General features: G+C 44.3%; 1 long non-coding RNA gene across 3 annotated transcripts in view; it reads right to left on the bottom strand.

Moving 5' to 3' along the window:
* Positions 1-1,437: 1,437 nt before the first annotated feature.
* LOC132346745 (uncharacterized) overlaps positions 1,438-18,675 on the bottom strand; it is a 300,409-nt gene continuing 283,171 nt past the window's right edge. For all 3 annotated transcript variants that reach the window (XR_009496684.1, XR_009496683.1, XR_009496682.1), the window contains 2 exons: positions 17,764-17,840; positions 1,438-5,002 (listed from right to left, as the gene is read on the bottom strand). This is a non-coding gene — a long non-coding RNA (uncharacterized lncRNA). The remainder of the gene's footprint in view (positions 5,003-17,763; positions 17,841-18,675) is intronic.

Below are 18,675 nucleotides of genomic sequence, written 5' to 3'. Positions count from 1 at the left end.
ATTAAATAATCTTCCCAGCTGGGAGCTTTAAAACAAAAGGGCAATGTATTTCACAACCTTAATGTAAAATCCTGTGTGACCATGTATTTTATATGAGCCTAATGCATTGTGTAATTTAGTTCCTTTCTTTCTCAACCTGCCAGCCACTGGATTAATATTATAAAGCATGCTCCCAAGTATTTATTGATCACCTATTTTAAGCCTCATATTAATTGCTGTGAGGCAGTCTATGACTTTAGAATCTGTGAGAAAGAACCATTGTATACACTTTCCCTCATGTAGTCACTTTTTTATTCAACAAACACCTGCCCTATGCCTATTTAAGCATTGTCCTTGTCAATAATAATACAAAGAACAATAAAGTACATTAAGTTGCTTACTCTCTCCTGATCAGCATTTAACTGGGCTAATTCATTTAATCCTTGCAACTCTGTGAGGTAGGTACTATTGTTATCTTTATTTTAGAGATAAGAAAACCAAAGCACAGAGAGGTTAAGTGACTTGCCCAGAGTCACACTGCTGTTAAATACCAGATTGGGGATTTAGACCCAGGCGCTGTGGCTGCTCTTCTGCATTGCTTACAACTTATTAGGGAAGATAAACATCAAAACCAGCCATTTCGATACAATGTGATAAGCACATCTGCTTGGAGTATTATATTGGCCAAAAAGTAAGCTCTGAGTTTTTCCATAAGATGTTACTAACGTTTAAAAAGGATGTGGTGGAGACAGAAGGGAATGATGAAGTGCCTGTAGAAAAGAATTTCATGGTGGAACTAATACTTGATCTAGGTTTTGAACTAAAAAGAAGAATGCCACAGCTTTCAAGAAGTTATAACCTACTAAGATATTTCACTAAATACTTTCGACACCATTCTGACATAGTTTTTGAAACAAGGATTTTACTTATGTTGGGAACCTTGAGATCGAAGGGATCACAGCCAAATGTGAATATGATGGCAAGAATGATCTTTTTAAGAAGGTGGTGTCTAAGCAAAGCCTTTAACAAGTGGTCAGAGTTTAGAATCAAGCCTTGTTAAAAGCAGAGAAGCCAGGAGAAGAGAAGACAAGAATGGGACTGGAAGAGGAAGAAGAGAGAGAGCACAGAATTGTACTTCAAAGGACATGAGATGAGGAAATACAGTTGGAAGAATGATTTGAATCTAAGCATGGCAGGCATTGTATGAGAGATTTTATTTAATTCTAGAAATCTATTGAAGGTTTTAGGAGGAGGAGAGTGAAATGAAAATGTCTCAGAAATACTGAGGAAAGCAAAAGAAAAGTTCAATCAAATTAATATGATAAAAAATTATATTTTCAAGCTAAATAACTTATCAAGCTAAGGAGTTGTTTTTAACTCAGAATACCAACTGACTACAAAGAATTTTTGAGATGATTAAATATGGTAACGAGAGGAATTACCTTATGAGCCATAATGTACTGTACACATACCATTTTTATTTTTCACAATATATTTGTATGAGTTCTAATTCATTTCTGTTCAAAGTGAGGATGACACTTGAGCTACATGCATGTTTCTGTGGTTCATAAATGGACAAACCATCTCAAGGAGCTTCTATCTCGTAGCAGACAAATAGGAGAGGCCTTTCCAGAACATTCTCGAGGTGAATCAGAGGGCAAGTTCTTGGAGCATCTTGGCCTCCCAAGAAATGGCAGTGTCACCGCCAGGCTGGAGCTCTTCTTCCATCAGTTATACGGAAGGGGTGCCCCAAACCAGGGCAAGAGAACAATTCCCACTTGCGTTGCCACCACCACCAACAGCCAGAAAAAATGATTTTTGCAATTCAGTGAAGGTTCGGTGAAGATTAAATCCAGTGAGGTTGTAGCACCACAACCTCATTCGCTATGTTCTTAATTTTTCATCCAATCAATTGACTCCTATTAGACCACAGCCCAACCTATTTCTTTAAAAAAATAATCTCTTGAGGACTTCCCTGGAGGTCCAATGGTTAAGAATCTATGCTCCCAATGCAGGAGGCATGGATTTGATCTCTGGTTAGGAAACTGAGGTCCCCAGTACCATGGGATATGGCTAAAAAAAATCTCTTTCTCTTGCCTACTCTTAATTTTTTTTTGAGGGGGGCGGAGGTTGATGGTAAGTGGGGTCATATTCTCCACCACACGTTACAATGCTTGCTTCTTAAGGGACTTCCTGGCCTTTCTTCTGTCATGTCTATGGAGACCTGGGTGACCACCCCTCAGCAGGTCTGGGTAAATGTCCCCTCCTCCCTTTGATAAAATACCATGCTGCCCCTCCCCCACCCAGGTCCCTGGGGGAATGCCTGATTGGTATGGTGGGGGCTAGGTGGTCACCTAAAAATTCTGGAGTTCCCAAAACTTTGAACTTATGCATAACACCAAGACAAGGACAAGGTGACATCTGAAGTTAAATACATTGTTTTTCATAATTATGAATTGGAGCTTAAATGGAAAGGGGATCTCATCTGTTAAATAATAATGATTACAAGACAGGCATAATTTCTTCCATGGTAATTTCTTTCCCTTGAGCTTCCTTGGGGTAAACAAGGAGACAGAAGGAGTATTGTTAGCTTCCTGAGCCTGTTTTCAGGCTTGTTCCTTGAAACTATCATTTCACCAGCATCTGCAGTTGCCTTGCATTTCTGGACATTGACTGGGTCTGCATGGCAAAGCTCCAGCTCTGAGTGATACTGCAACCTACCTTCTTCTCCCTATTTCTCTCCTTTGCTTACAGCACGGGGCCTTTACTTCTACATCTTTTAATTTCACCTGGGAAGCCCATAGCCTCTCACCATATCCGTCCAATCCTTTCTCAACGACATATGACTGGTCTGCTTCTCTCTCTGCAGCTCTGTAGTTTTGAAGCAGCCCATCTACACCATCCAGTGCTACACTGAGAACGCCAGCAGGAACATCCAGACCCTCCCTCCTCTAGATACCCCAGTTCTCCAAAATCTGTGTGATGCCCTGTGGCCACTGGATAAACCAATTCCCAAGACTTATGATACTTGTGCACTTTTAGTAGCACTATTAGGGGAGGAGCTAACAGACAACTCATGACTCTGAGATCATCAGAAAACCACTCCTCCAAACAACAAGACAGGTAAATTTTAGCAGCCTTTACCAAAGCCCTAATGCAATTTTTGAGCTGGAATCAAATCATGTGGAAAACTCCAGGACCCTTGCAAGATGTGATGAAACCAACTTATGTGTTGTTTAATTTCCCATTCAATATGCTGTTCTGTTTTTTGAGTCATATAACTTTGTGAAGCAATTATGGCTAACACACAGACTCAGGCAGGAGGCGGGAGGCAGTGAGCTGGGTAAAAAGGACTTCGCATGGGTGGAGAAGTCGGGGGTATGGGACTCAAGTTGGAGGAATCTCTAGGGAGAGGTCTTAGATCAGGAGCTAGTGACTGAAACTGTATTAATAGCTTTTGAAAACAACTATTTGTGTGTGAAGTGATAAATAGAAGTGGCTATTTTCTGGACCACATTTCATATTATCTCATTATGAAACAATATCACAGGTATCACATCACCCCATTGCCTCTTTGACAGGTGACCACCTTGTACAATGTCAACATGCTATAGAGTAAAATAATAATTACACTGAGTGCTCACTGGTGCCTGGTGTGTTTGATTGAAAAGCTTTGTAATATTAACTCATTTAAACTTCTCAACAATCCCCTGATACGGTTACTATTATCCTCCTTTACGGGCTTCCTAGATGGCGCTAGTGGTAAAGGACCTGCCTGCCAATGCAGGAGGCATAAGAGACACAGGTTCGTCTACTGGGTTGGAAAGATCCCCTGGAGAAGCAAATGGCAAGCTACTCCAGTATTCTTGCCTGGAAAATCCCATGGACGGAGGAGTCTGGTGGGCTACAAGCCATAGAGCTGCACAGAGTCAGACACAACTGTAGCGACTTAGCACACATTCTGCTTTTACAAAGGAGCAAACTGAGACGGAGAGGTTTGGGTTTCTAGCTGAAGGTCACAGTCATAAGCAGCAGCACCAGGGTACGGACCCTGGTGGCTTGATGCCAACACCAGGGCTTTCCTCTCTGTTATCTGACTACGTGGATGATGCTTTCTAGGTTCTGAGTACAGTTCTAAGCGTTTTGTATGCACTAATTCTTAAACCTTTAACGAATCCTATGAAATAAGAACTATTTTTGTTCCCAAAATATATAAATGAGGAAACTGAGGCCCAGACAGAGTATGTGTCTTGTCCAAGGTCACATGGCTGGAGAGGGTCAGCGCTTAGATGGAAAGGCAGGCCCCCTGGTTCTGAGACCACACTCCTGAGCCCTCAGCAAAGGTCCCATCTTTCCTTCCTGCCACGGTGGAGTACAGAGGTGGGGAGGAAGTGGGGTGAGGTAGGGGTGGGGACAGAAAAAACTCCAAGTCTGAGAATATGAGTTTTGTGGGTTTGATGAGAAACTGGTCTTGCACTCTCTCTCGAAAAGGGCTCAAAACAAAACTGTAGAAGTAGGTTAAGTAGAGTCTGGGCTGCTTTTTCTCCTCAGCAATTATATAAGGCCCTCCCTCACACAGGGACCTCAGAGGGGAGATTGAGACTCTTTTATTTGTTCAGACAGACAAATTTCAGGCTCTAAATATCATGACTTCTAAGAAAATTTGCATTTAGATGATTTAAAAGAACAAAACCCCAAGAGTTGTATATCAGCAGGTTAACACAAAGGGGAGGGTTTGTTTTTGTTTTCTTGGGGTTTGGGGGAAGTGAGGGGAGTGAAGGAAAGGCTTTTTTTGGTGTCAATGAAATTACAGTGCATGAATGCCAACCTTCTTTTAGTCCAGCAAAGTCCATAGGGGTGAGTCAAGGGGAACATGAGAAGCTCTTCTTCAGTACTGCTCCCCCTCAGGGATGATGGACAGTGGGGGATCCTGAATCATTCCATTCCAGCAGGAAATGAAGCAGGAGCTTCTGCAGAATCTACAGGTACAGGATGCTGTGCAGAGGATGGTGGCACCAGGAACCTACGGACAAGAGAGAGAGGAAGGGAAACAGGCTAAATGTGCTGGGTATCATACAGCTTCCCTGTCTATCATCTCATCTAACCCTCGCTACACAATAGGAGGAAGACAGCCTGACACATGGTAAACAAGGCTCAGTGTAAGCCAGGCCACACACCCACCATAACACAGCTAGCTATCAGGAGAGCCAGAGACAGTAATCAAACCCAAGTCTACTGGCCCCAAAGTACCATGTTATCCCAGACCTGGAAGCTAAGAGAACAAGGGGTCTCCCTCTGTCTCTGTGATGATCAACCCAACACCAGAGAATACAGGAGCTGTGCATGTCCCATGCAACCACCTGCCCTGTGAGCTTGGCAAGCTACAGAGCAGCCCGTGTCCTGGCTCCATGATTTTCCTGTGTCTGGGAAGACAAGAGGGCAGGGGCCAGCGTCATCCCTCTTGTTGTCATACTTCCTCTATAATTCCGTTTTCAAACAATTGCCCCAGCAGACCTGTCCCCCAGGAGACCATGTTCTGGCCTGTTCTGGTGGACAGCTGGCCTGGCCTCACCAACTGTCTGCAGGAAGACCGATGTTTCACATCCTTCCTGCCTGCTCTCTCCTCCTTCAACCTCCCAGTGCCACGGGGTTCAGGCATGTTGCCTGCTATGCCTACTGGTCTGTTTTCTACTTCACTTCCCAAAGCATGGTTTCCTTTCTGGGTGAAAACACAGAAGGCTGCTTCCTATCAGTATTTGTAGGGCACTTGTCTTGGGTGACTTTCAAGAAGTAGACGGTGGAGGGTAATTGATGACGATGGTGGTGGTGGTGACGGTGATAATGAAGGTAAGCACAGACCAAGCAGCCCAACACAGATCTTGGGAAATACACCAAAGAACAATTTATTTGGGGGACTATTAATGGAATGAACATTCCACTGCCATTTTTCCTGAGACATAGATCATTTGAATCAGAAAGAAGTGATCAAGAAAGGAGGACAGAGATACTTCCCCATGTTGCAGCTCTGGGTACCCCATGTGAGAGCTGAGGGGAGTATGGTAGGAGAAGCGAAAGGATGGAGGTGAAAGGGCAAGACACTGGGACACAGGTTACGAAGCAGAAATACCACCCAAACTTTATTCTTCTCTCTGCGGGCAGTGGCAGCAGTCACAGAAGTTTGGGAGTCTCCTGTCTCACCAGAAGATAGTGGGGGACCACACCTGAGTTGGTGCTGCTGGGGTGACTCATGTGGGCCACTAGGTGACCTCAAGGGGGACGCTGGCCATGCCAGAAATGTCAACCATGTAACTTGAGGTTGGAGCTTTGAGCCATATGATATCAACCCAAATTCCTGACTTCCGAGGAGAGGAGGGAGGCTGAAGATAGAATTCAGACAACTGGCTGATGATACGGTCAATTGTGGCTACATAATGAAATCCCAATAAAAACTATGGACTCTGAGGCCCAAATGGTTGGTGAATGTATCAATGTACCAGGATACATCCTGATTCTATACAGAGAAGACATGGAGAAGACTCAGGAGCTCAGCATTTGGGATCCTCCCAGGTCTTACCCTATAGGTGTCTTATGGCTGGTCCAGATTTTCATACTCAGTAAATGTATAAGGAGAGAGCTTTCCTGAGGTCTGTGAGTTGTTCTACTAAATTATCAAATCTGAGAGGGTCATGAGAACCCCAAAATCAGTAGCCAGTTGTTCAGAAGTGGCCTGGGGACCCTGGAACATGGAGCTGGTATTGGAAGGGAAAGGAGTCTTAGGAGGACAGTGTCCTCTCCCTATGGAGTCTGTGGTAACCCTGGATGGTTGATGTCAGAACTGCACTGAAGCATATTTTTGAATGACTGGATGAGTCTTCTACAGTTCAGTGAGGGGGGTAAGAGCAAGCAACTTCCCATTTTCCCAGAGGAAGCCAAGTGACTTTCATACCCACTGTCTCTCTGGGTAAAGTGGTAGCTCAAGTTCTGGCTCGGGAGCCCATTCTCCTACAAAGCCTAAGAGTGTTTACAGGGTGCTGCCAAGTTGACATTTTTGGAGTCAAATCAGCTATTTTGGCTGCTATAACTTGCTAATGCTGAGCAGTGCACTGATTATTGAATAATCAAATCCATTTAGTATCTTTAAAATGGAGATAATTTCACATAGTTCAGACACAGTCCAATTATTTTGTTGTTAAGAAGAGTGAATTGACTTGGACCCTTGCAATTCGATCAGTTGCTTGGCAATCAACCTGCCAACAATTTTTGCTTCCCCATTTTTCTTTCTGATTTTAATTGTGACATTGGAATAAAAGGAGAGTCCACACATCTGTTGCCTTGGATTCTGAGGCTGCATTGAAAAAATCAATCCTTAGCCTGATTTTTTGATTCCCAAACTAAAGAATCCAACTATTATTTTACATCCCTTCTGTTCTTTCTTTTCACCTTGCATACTCCAATCTTCTCTAGCATCTTCTGCTTTTCCTTTCTTCTTCTTTGATTAAAAAATGTAGAAACAGACTAGGTAAAATAAAGATTTAGCCAATGCTGAGAACACTACAAGAAATTGTATTGAATCCTATGCATCATATTCTAAATCAACATTAATGGAGATATTCAGCAGTGCTCATGTTTCACCATGACCCCTGGATCTTATATTTCATGCCTGCTTAGGTTTCCAAGCCTCCCTCTTCCTTTCTCCACCATTTTTGCATTTGTATATAATTTGCTTCATATATTATAGATGGCCAGGAGAAATATCAATAACCTCAGATACGCAGATGACACCACCCTTATGGCAGAAAGTGAAGAAGAACTAAAGAGCCTCTTATGAAAGTGAAAGAGGAGAGTGAAAAAGTTGGCTTAAAACTCAACATTCAGAAAACTAAGATCATGGCATCCGGTCCCATCACTTCATGGCAAATAGATGGGGAAATGGTGGAAATAGTGACAGACTTTATTTTGGGGGGCTCCAAAATCACTGCAGATGGTGACTGCAGCCATGAAATTAAAAGGTGCTTGTTCCTTGGAAGAAATGCTATGACCAACCTAGACAGCATATTCAAAAGCAGAGACATTCCTTTGTCAACAAAGGTCCAACTCATCAAAGCTATGGTTTTTCCAGTGGTCATGTATGGATGTGAGAGTTGGACTATAAAGAAAGCTGAGTGCCAAAGAATTGATGCTTCTGAACTGTGGGGAGAAGACTCTTGAGAGTCCCTTGGACTGCAAGGAGATCCAACCAGTCCATCCTAAAGGAAATCAGTCCTGAATTTTCATTGGAAAGACTGATGCTGAAGCTGAAACTCTAATACTTTGGCCACCTGTTATGAAGAACTGACTCATTGTAAAAGACCCTGCTACTGGGAAAGATTGAAGGTAGGAGGAGAAGGGGACAACAGAAGATGAGATGGTTGGATGGCATTACTGACTCGATTGACATGAGTCTGAGCAAACTCTGGGAATTGGTGATGGATAGGGAAGCCTGGCGTGCTGGAGTCCATGGGGTCACAAAGAGTTGGACACAACTGAATGACTGAACTGAACTGATAATTTGCTTTGCCCCCAAATTTAGTACTTGGCATTGGTTCCAGCACTGGGCTGGGCACTGGGGATGCTAAGATGAATAAGACACAGTTTGATGGGGGAGACACAAAATTAAGAGAGAGTTGCAGGGGACTTCCTTGATGGCTCAGTGGTTAAGACTTTGCCTTTCAACACATTGGGTGCAGGTTCAATCCCTGATCAGAGGAGCTACAATCCCACATTCCTGAAGGCCAAAAAGCCAAAACTTAAAACAAAAGCAATATTGTAAAAAAAATTCAATAAAGATTTTTAAAACAGTCCACATTAAAAATAATCTTTTTAAAAAAGTAATGTTTCTCTAAAAAAAATCTGCACTCAAAACAGGCATCTGCTGGGCAAATTAGATCCTCACTCATAGGTTGTTGAATTGGAAAATAATGCCTATTCTCAGGCTGTTTGCCACAGGGGCTGAGATGCAGTGGGTAAGACCATGAATAGCCTTGAGCCAGCTGAAGTCAAGAGCAAGCCAAATTGTGAGGAAGTAGAAACATGATTAAGTAGAAGATAATAATGTTGTTGTTGTTCAGTCGCTAAGTCATGTCTGACTCTTTGTGACCCCATGGACTGTAGCCCACCAGTCTTCTCTGTCCATGGGATTTGCAAGGCAACAATACTGGAGTGGTTGTGATTTTCTTCTCCAGGGAATCTTCCCCACCCAGGGATTGAACTTACACTCCTGCTTGGCAGGTGGATTCTTCAACACTGAGCCACCAGGGAAGCCCCAAAGATACAATATGGAGGGGTTACATTAGGTCAAAAGTAGGGGGAGAAAAAGATAAAGCTTACGTATAGAGAGAAGCAGAAATCCAAGAGCTGGCCAAGTCCCTACAATGGCAAAGCACCAGGTCCATGACTTCTAAGTGTCAATGTTCTAAGAGTTAACTTGTCTCCAGCTCTAATATCCAGGTAGAAAAATCCCTTTGTGGTTTCTTAACAGAAAACTTCTCCTGAATTACTCCTCATTTCTTACAATAACCCCAGTCTCTGTATATGTGACCAGGCTACCACAGGTCATGGTTCCTCTCAACTCAAGGTTACACATCCACTGGTCCCACCTGTGCTGGGTGGTAGAGAAACTGATGGGGAGCAGAGAGCATGGCCAAGAGGTCATGTCACTTACTGGCTACTGCAGTTCCACCAAAATGCTCACAATGCCCCTTCAACATGGACCAGAACTTAGCAAGCTGTTCTTCCAGGACATGCTCTCCAACAAGAAAGTATGGAGGATTTCAGGTTAAAACAAACAAAAACACTTACAGATTACATGCCCTGCATCTCCTCATGCCCCTGGAAAGCTGTGATGGTTCTGGCTGCATTTGCTCAAGGGGACCTTTTTGTTCCACTTGGAATCTACCCTTTGCTCTGGGACTCCAGGGTTCTCAGTGATTCAGGGATGGGAGGTGGCCTAGGTCCTCTTCCAGCTCCAAGGGAAAGTGATTCCAGGATAATCTGAGGGAAATGGGGTTTCTTGCATTATTCTTTGACCTCTGGTTGGGCTGCAAGACAGCAAGGCTTTGGGGGCCATCAGAACCATGAAATGAGAAGAGGAATCATTACAAGCTCTTGAGCCCACCTTGAACATCTGCAGGGAGAAGGAGGCCAATATTTTACCTTCTGAGGATCAAGACTAAAGAGCTACTGAACTACCGTAGGCTGATGCATCTGTGGTCCAGGGCAGGGCTGGGAGGCAGCCCCGAAGCCACTGGGTCACTCTCACTACTTTCACATAAGACTGCCCCAAATCCTTGACCACAGAGGGGACTTTCAATCCCTAAACACAAGAAGGGATTTACGTCTCCAGCCCCCCATGTATCACGCTGCTGAGTAACTCCTGTGGATACACCCAGTGAATGTGTGGTCTTTCTAGCCCTAATGCCATAGTGAATATGCTTGTTCATTGGAGACCTGGTCTCCTCAGACCATTTCAACCCACTATTCCCCAGTTCTCCTTGTGCCCACATGCCACGGCTGATGCCAGGAGGCTGATCCTGTGGGCATCTTTTTGATCACTGCTGGTGATGGTGTGGTTATCTAAGTCAGGACCACTCCCTACCAGCCAGACAGGGCCAGTTCCGGACCAGGGAGAATGGATTACTCAGGGCAGGCTCGGTTCCTGCCGAGGTCTCAGCTGGGCCCCTGAATCACCACTGAGCATGCTGAGAACTCTGCCCCACAACCCTCTGCAGGCCTGACTCACGGGGCAGTTTCCCCAAAGAACTCCCACAAGCCCAGGTACTGCTCACAGGATGGTGGCCGCCTCCGCATAGATGAGCAAGCAAAGCCAGCCTCTAAGCTTGCAGAGCTCTGCTTAAAGATACAGGACCTCGTGCTCAGGGCCACATACAAGCTGCTACATGTGTACCTCTCTGCCCTGGGTTTCTGGTTTTTACCCTGACAACATAGTGTGGTGAGCCTACCTGGGGTCCCCTTCATGCTGATAACAGCCAGTCTTAGAAAATGTAGTACTTGATGGAAGAAAAAAAGAGAGGGGGAGGGTGAGAGAATTATACAAAATAGTATCCTCAGGAAAGACCTTGAGTTCCTGAGCCCAGCCTCAGAGATTCTGTTTCAGGGTGTCTGAAAGTAGCCAATATTACTGTGCTTTTAAAAAGGCATCCCAGATGATTCTGACAGGTTTGGGAAACATTCTTCAAGTGTATACATACACACACACACACACACACATAAATAGTTTATTTGTAGGTAGGACTATACAGGAGTAACCATGTTGTCAATAAATACTCTGGGATGAAAACGGTCTTATCTAGGGAGACAGGTATCTGACATTAGCTAGCAAAATGATCCTGAATAAATCAGATCTCTCCTCCAAGCCTCATCTAGAAAATAAAGAGTTCAGATTAAATTCTCTCCAGATCCTTCCAGATCCAAAGACCATCAATATTGTCGATATTACAAATGCCCACTGTCCTCAGATTTTCACTTTCCTTTCAGATATGTAGTTGTAATCTGAAGAGAACCACACAATCAGGTCAACCCAGAAGGGTATTTTCAATATCTTCCTTCCACATAGGTGACTAATAGTTAGAAGTATAGGAAGTATAAGTGAAGAGAGCAGGTAGTGGGAGTATAAATTAAAGTGAATGAACCAGCTGGGGTATAATTGAAACCTTCCCCATCAAATAACTATAATAAGACTTGCAGCAAACTGTAAACAGAGAGACACCCAGTCCTGCACTGTGAGAGTTGCCATAGGGAAGGGAGTCCGTGCTGGAGGAGGAGTTGACCAGCAAGAGAAGGCTGGGAAAACATGAGAGTTGGGAGTAGAAGCAAGATGGCAGCCACCAGTGAAAGAAGCAAGCCGGCTGAACCCAGAAGGGAATTCAGGTAGAGATCAAGCCAGAGAAGCAAAAATCACCTGAAAACTTACAGATTTCAAGAAAGCAGGAAGCAAGAAGCCAGAGGCCATACGAGAAAGAAGAGGAGATATTTTATGTGAGTGAATCTAAGGGAATTTTCTTAGCCTCCATCAGGAGCAGGGCAGGGCTGTATGAGAAGGACTGGCCCTAGTGAATAATTAAGTATTTGCTCAAGAGCAGATATTTCTAATCTGGAAGCTTAAGGAAGACAGAAATGGGTGTATTACCAAGACTCCTAGCAAGGTAAGGCAGAACACAAACCAAGTCCATTTTGAGATCTTAAATAACCTCAGCTGTTGCAGGTTGAGGCACATGGGTTTGCAAACAGAAGTCATAATTCTCAGTGACTATACACAGACAAACCAAGTAATATTTAACGGCTATGACACTATTTTTTGTAAATCAAATTTCCTCATGTAAATCTGAAGCATTTATTTCACATGAGATATTCCAAACAGCCCTGAGAAAAATGAAACAGGCCAAAGGATAATATTCCATCAAAAACATTACCATGGGGACATTTTTTAAAAGAAAGTGCTTCCAGCGAAAGTTCGTGGTCTCGATGCACAGTGAGGCCAAAAAAAACTGAAACGTCAGAGTTTGGAGCTGAGAAAGGTTTATGGCAAGGCTGTGCAAGGAGACAAGCAGCTAATGCCCTAAAGAAGCCCTGCACTCCCTGAAGTGGTTTCAGCAGAGCATTTTTAAAGGGCAAGTGAGGAAGGCTTGCAGAGTGTATGGTCAGCTTGTGCACGGTTCACTGATGATGGTGAAGTCACAGGGGCTAATATCAATCCTGAGGCAGAGGATGAGATGATCAGATAGCATCACCGACTCAGTGGACATGTCTGAGCAAACTCCAGGAGAGAGAGAAGGAGAGGGAAGCCTAGCACGCTGCAGTCCATGGGCTCACAAAGAGTTAGACATGACTTAGTGACTGAACGGCAACAGGCTCCAGGAGGCCTGAGGCTATGTGCTCATGATCATCAAGCAGTTAATATTTTCCATTTCAGGGGGCGGTTCACATCTGCAAAACAACTCAGGAAGTGTGCATCAAATACTGTTATCTGGATACTTCAGAGAGGAGCTGAAGCAGGGGATATAGCCGAAGGCCTGGTGGTCGTTACTCAGCATTGACGAATGACCACACTCAGGGAAAGAAGCCCAGTGCTGTTGGGGCTTTTGTTCACAATTTTTCAGGAAATCTAGGAATCTAGATTTTTATGGGGAATCTCCTTCTTCAATGTGAGAAATTAATTTTTTAAAATTTTATACAAATACATGTAAGCCAGACCAGGCACATGGACCACTGTGATCAGCCTGCAAGCTGTGTGACTGTCACCTGGCCCCACACTTCTTGCTGTATTCCACCACATTGAGAACATGGGCTCCTGTGATCAATGAGGTCATGTGTGAAGTTGGGAGTAAATCGAGACCACACACAGTGTTGTTTGTTGGGAAAAAGAGACACGCTCTTATTTTGTGCTAAGGGATACCCTCTAGAAGTTTCCTCGAGGGTGCTGGAGAAACAGGGAATTCAGGAGAGACAAGTGGAAGCATTCTGAATCCTGAGCCTTCACTGAGCTTTGTTGGCTGCAAAGGACAAAGATGCATCTGGCCCTCCAATAGCATTGGAAGCAGAGCATGGGCAACTTGGGGTCCAAGGCAGTTCTAGCAATCTGGTGTCCATTTGGCAATCTGGTTATCCATCTAGCAACCAGGTTGTCCATCTAGCAACCAGGTTATCCATCTAGCAGCCTGGTTATCCACCTAGCACATTGGTTGCCTACCTAGAAATCTGGTTGTCTACCTGTCAGCCTGGTTGTCTACCTAGCAACCTGGTTGTCTATCTACCAACACGGTTGTTCACCTAGCAGCCAGGTTATCTATCTAACAACCTGGTTGTCCACCTAGAAACCTGGTTATCCATCTAACAACCTGGTTGTCCACTGGGCAACCAACAACAGGATCTTAGCAATCTCTCTCTGGAGTTCTTCCTTTACCAAGTCTCCATGATGATCGGATTCCAGCTTCCTTGTGCAGTTCCCTTCTTGGGTCCTCCTTCCCAGCTAGTGGACACTTGCCCACATCTCCAATTCAATTCTCTCTGAGAAGAATTCTGTTTGACCTAGTTAATCATTTTCTGACCTTGTTTGAACATTGATTTTTGTGCCAGGCTACCTCATAGGCTGCAAGCCAGGTAGAATTTGATTCCTTTGAGTCTCCATTCTCAGGTCAAGTGCCCCTAACCTGCAGGTCAGCTCAGCTTCATGAGCAGGGGAAAATGTTGGTAAATTCAGAGTGTGATCTGCCAGACACGGCTCTCCTACTAGAAGTCAGGGTGAGACAGGCAGCTGATATGTGAGACACTCATCTCATCAGTGACTCTGAGATGGCATTACAGATGAACCTAGTTCCAGGGCCGGAATAGAGACGTAGACATAATGGATGCATGGACACAGAGTGGGAAGGGGAGGGTGGGATGGATCGGGAGCTTAGGTTCGACACAAATACACTACCATGTGTAAAATAGATAGCTGGAGGGAAACTGCTGTATCACATAAGAAGCCCAGCTCAGTGCTCTGTGACGACCTACTTGGGTGGGAGTGATTCAAGAGGGAGGGGATATATGTATACATATAGCTGATTCACTTCCTTGTGCAGCAGAAACTAACACAACATTGTAAGGTAATTATACTTCAATAAGAAAAATAACAAAGTTAAAAAAAAAGGAGTTATTGAAACTTTCAGTACAACTAGTACTTGAATAGGAAAGGAGTTTCTGAGGAAACAGGAAACTTACTACGACTTATGCCATGATTTGAAGAAAAGAGAAAAAGTGTTCAGACCTAGACAGCTCAGACAACAAGAGTATCCGTTATAACAGGGAAAGGGAAAATCTGAGAAGGCTGCCATTTTTGTTAGCGGACAAACTTAACACTTAACTTCATCCAACCTACTGACTCATTAAGAAAATTAAAAGGTCAGAGAGATGGAAGTCAAAATGTCAGATTGATAAAGCTCCCCTGGAGAAGTTGGCTCAGACAGTTGACAAATGGGCTTCACCCTGGAAATAGGCAGATCTACCCACCTCGTCATAAGCTAATTGGAATCACCCATGACCACTTGGTCCACTGAACTTGCTGACTGGCAGGCTGTGAGCAGGGCAAGGACCGGGACCAGGTAGGCTATGTAACAGAGTTGATTTTCTCAAACTTGCCAGACAAATTCAGGCACTCCTCCCTTTGGGGAAGAGCGAAACAAAAGGACAGATGTTGAATGCAGAAGAAGGAGAGGGCATGGAGCCCTCTAGGAATTGTCAGGTCAAAGCTCTATGCATTGTTTTACAAATTCAATGAGATAAAGTGATTTATTTAGCCAAAAGCTTTTTGAGAAGACCAGGTCCCTGCTCTTCTGGAGCTTACCATCTATGGGAAGGTAAGTATTCATCTGATCACCAGAAATAGATATACATTTAGAAACGTGAATAAGTGCTTTGAAGGAAAAGCACCTGGTCCTGGGAGAACAATAATAAAACCAACTCCCCAGCATGGAGGTGATCAGTGATCAGATGGTCAGAAAAGGCTCCCAGAAGAGAGGTATTTGTGCTGAAATCTGAAGGCAAAGACGGAAAGGGAGCCCTGTAGGTAGAGGAGTGGAGTGTGTAAAGACGCCAAGGTGGACAAGAGAAGGGCACCTGGAAGAACCACAAGGAACCAATTTGGGTGGAGTCGTGAACGATGGGAATGTGCCAGTCATGCAGGTACAGAATAATGCCCCCTCTCTCCTCCACAACCATTTGGGAAATTCACACAAAGGAAACATGGTGACTAACAAGACTTTAAGGCAGGCTAGCATCCAAGAAACAGCAACATCTTTTTAAATAGTTACAAAAAAGAGGTGCTTTGATAAAAGAAAGGAAGAGCTTAAAAAGGTGGGGAGTGATCCACAGCTCTACCTACCGCTGAGAAGTAAGTTAAGTCAGCTACCACTGAGAGAATCACAGACTCCTAGAGAGAGAGCTAGGGCCACCACAGGTCATCGTGGCTAAAACCATTTCAATGGACCGATGGGGCTGAAGAAGGAGAAACAGCTGTTCAGCAGAGAAGAGAGATGGGGTGTCAGCTGGAGGGAGAAGCAGAGTCATGGGACTTGTATTAATATCTTCAGATTCCTGAAAATAGCACCTAGCAGTTTGGGGACCCATTCAAATATTCAGTTAAATAACTTCTTTTCTTGTTTAGCTTTGTTTTCCTTTCTTTTTCAGGGAGTAAGCTGTCCTGCAATGTAGGGAGGCAGTGCACTCTCTGTGGAAAAGGATCTTGGTTTCCTGTTCATGAGTGGGGCTAAGAGAAGTCACTCTAGCCTTCAACTGCATCTGGTAAGTTGCCCAGTGGGCTGTCCTGTTGGTTCAGTGGTAAAGAACCCACCTGCCAATGCAGGAGACATGGGTTTGATCCCTGGGTCAGGAAAGACCCCCTGGAGGAGGAAATGTACTGTATCTCCAGTATTCTTGCCTGGGAAATCCCATGGACGGAGGAGCCTGGTGGGCTGCAGTCCATGGGGTCGCTAGAGTCGGACACGGCTGAGCTACTTCCCTTTCACTTTTCACTTTCATGCATTGGAGAAGGAAATGGCAACCCACTCCAGTGTTCTTGCCTGGAGAATCCCAGGGACGGGAGAGCCTGGTGGGCTGCTGTCTATGGGGTCGCACAGAGTCGGACATGACTGAAGTGACTTAGCAGCAAGCATACACAATGACCGGCTTACCTTGATGAAAGGTAAAATTTTCTGCATGGAAAAACTTAGAGACTGACTCCAAAAGCTGACTTCTTGAAAATCCAAGCACCAAACTGTATTCTCCCTAATCACACTTGGGGCTTCCCTGGTGGCTCAGTGGTAAAGAACCTGCCTGCCAATGCAGGTGTCTCAGCAGGATCAGCGATGGTGTTGCCAGCCCCCTGCTTACTGCCAGTAAGCAAATGCATCCTTGGGCTGAAACATGAAGCAGATGTTAGCACCCAGGAAAGGTAACTGGATCAGAGCTTGCAAGGATCCATTACCCTTTCTGCTCTTGGAGAGCTGATATTTATTGCAGGATGTGAATGGCATCCTCTCATGCTGCGGTTCTTAAACATTCGGTCATCAGAATCATCTGGAAAGCTTATTAATGCCCAGATCACTGGTCCTCAGCCCCAGAGTTTCTGATTAGGAGGGCCGAAGGATTTGCCTCTTCAACAAGCTCTCAACAATGCTGGTGCTGCTGGCCTGGGGACCCCGCTTAGGAAGGTCCTAGGGGATCCTTGATTCTCCTAAAATTTCATGCACAATCTGTGCATACGTGCCTGTGTGTTTTTGTTCTTGAATGTGTTTCATAGCTTTCCTCAGAATATACAAGTGAATCAAACCACAAACCAAGAAAAACCAGTAACTTTAAGAACATTTACTGGGACTTCCTTGGCGGTCCAGTGGTTAGAACTTCATCTTCCAATGCAGGGGGTGTGGATTCAATCCCTGGCCAGGGAACTGAGATCCCATATACCTCATGGTCAAAAAACCAAAAACCATGAAACAGAAGCAATATGGCAACACATTCAATAAAGACTTTAAGAACGGTTTCCTTTTTTTTAAAAGAACATTTACTAACACAAAATTTGAGCAAATTCTAGGAGATAGTGAAGGACAGAGGAGCCTGGCTTGCTGCAGTACATGGGGTCGCAAAGAGTCAGACACAAATTAGCAACTGAACAACAACTAACACAAAATACCAGGGGAAATGCTGACCCCAAAGAGAGATGAATATACTGTAGTATAGGAAATATAAACTCACCGGACACAGCAAAGTCTGTTCCACAAAAAGTGTTCGGAGTCCTGGAGTAAGAGCTGGGTAATGGTTGATAGGTACAACTGAAATAAAGAGATTTGGATAGGAATTAATATTCTCACCCTACAGGAATTTATTTTTAATTATAGATAATTATGCTGAAGTACAACAAGATGATTTGAAGCACTGCACTAATTCAGGAGTAATAATGCATGAATTACTGATGCAATCTTTAAAAATGTAACCTGTCATTCAACACCGGATCAGCAACCGACAGAAGGCTATGATCTGGCATCAGTATGGTACAGTAATATAGTTAACACTGGCCTTCAACCCAGCCTTTAAGAGCCCCCACAGAGCCATGAGGTGCTGAAACTTGCGTCTCCCTGTGGAGCCAAGTGAAGTCTTATATCCCTGCTAGCTGCGCTCCCCATTGGCTGACTCTCAGAATCCCTTGTTTTTAGAGATTCAGTAAGTTCTCCACGTACAAACAAGTTCTGTTCTGAGAGCTCATCTATAAGTCTAATTTGTTTGTAAGTCCAACTAAGTGAGCCTAGGTACCGAATTAACACAATCGGCTATATAGTACTGTAGTGCAATAGGTTTATAATACTTTTCACACAAATAAGATATAAAAACAAACACAAAAATAAATATGCTTAATCTTATAGTACAGTACCTTGAAAAGTACAGTAGTGCAGTACAATAGGGCTTCCCTGGTGGTTCAGTGGTAAAGAACCTGCCTGCCAATGCTGGAGATGTGACTTCAATCCCTGGGTCAGGAAAGATCCCCTGGAGAAGGAAATGGCAACCCACTCCAGTATTCTTGCCTGGGAAATCCCATGGCCAGAGTAGCCTGACGGGCTGCAGTCCACGGGGTTGCAAAAGAGGTGGACACAACTGAGCAACTAAACGGCA

The sequence above is a fragment of the Bos taurus genome, chromosome 12, assembly GCF_002263795.3.
Source record: "Bos taurus isolate L1 Dominette 01449 registration number 42190680 breed Hereford chromosome 12, ARS-UCD2.0, whole genome shotgun sequence".
Lineage (NCBI taxonomy): Eukaryota > Metazoa > Chordata > Mammalia > Artiodactyla > Bovidae > Bos > Bos taurus.
Note: the sequence above shows the minus strand (reverse complement) of the source record. Positions and strands in the feature narration are given on the sequence as shown.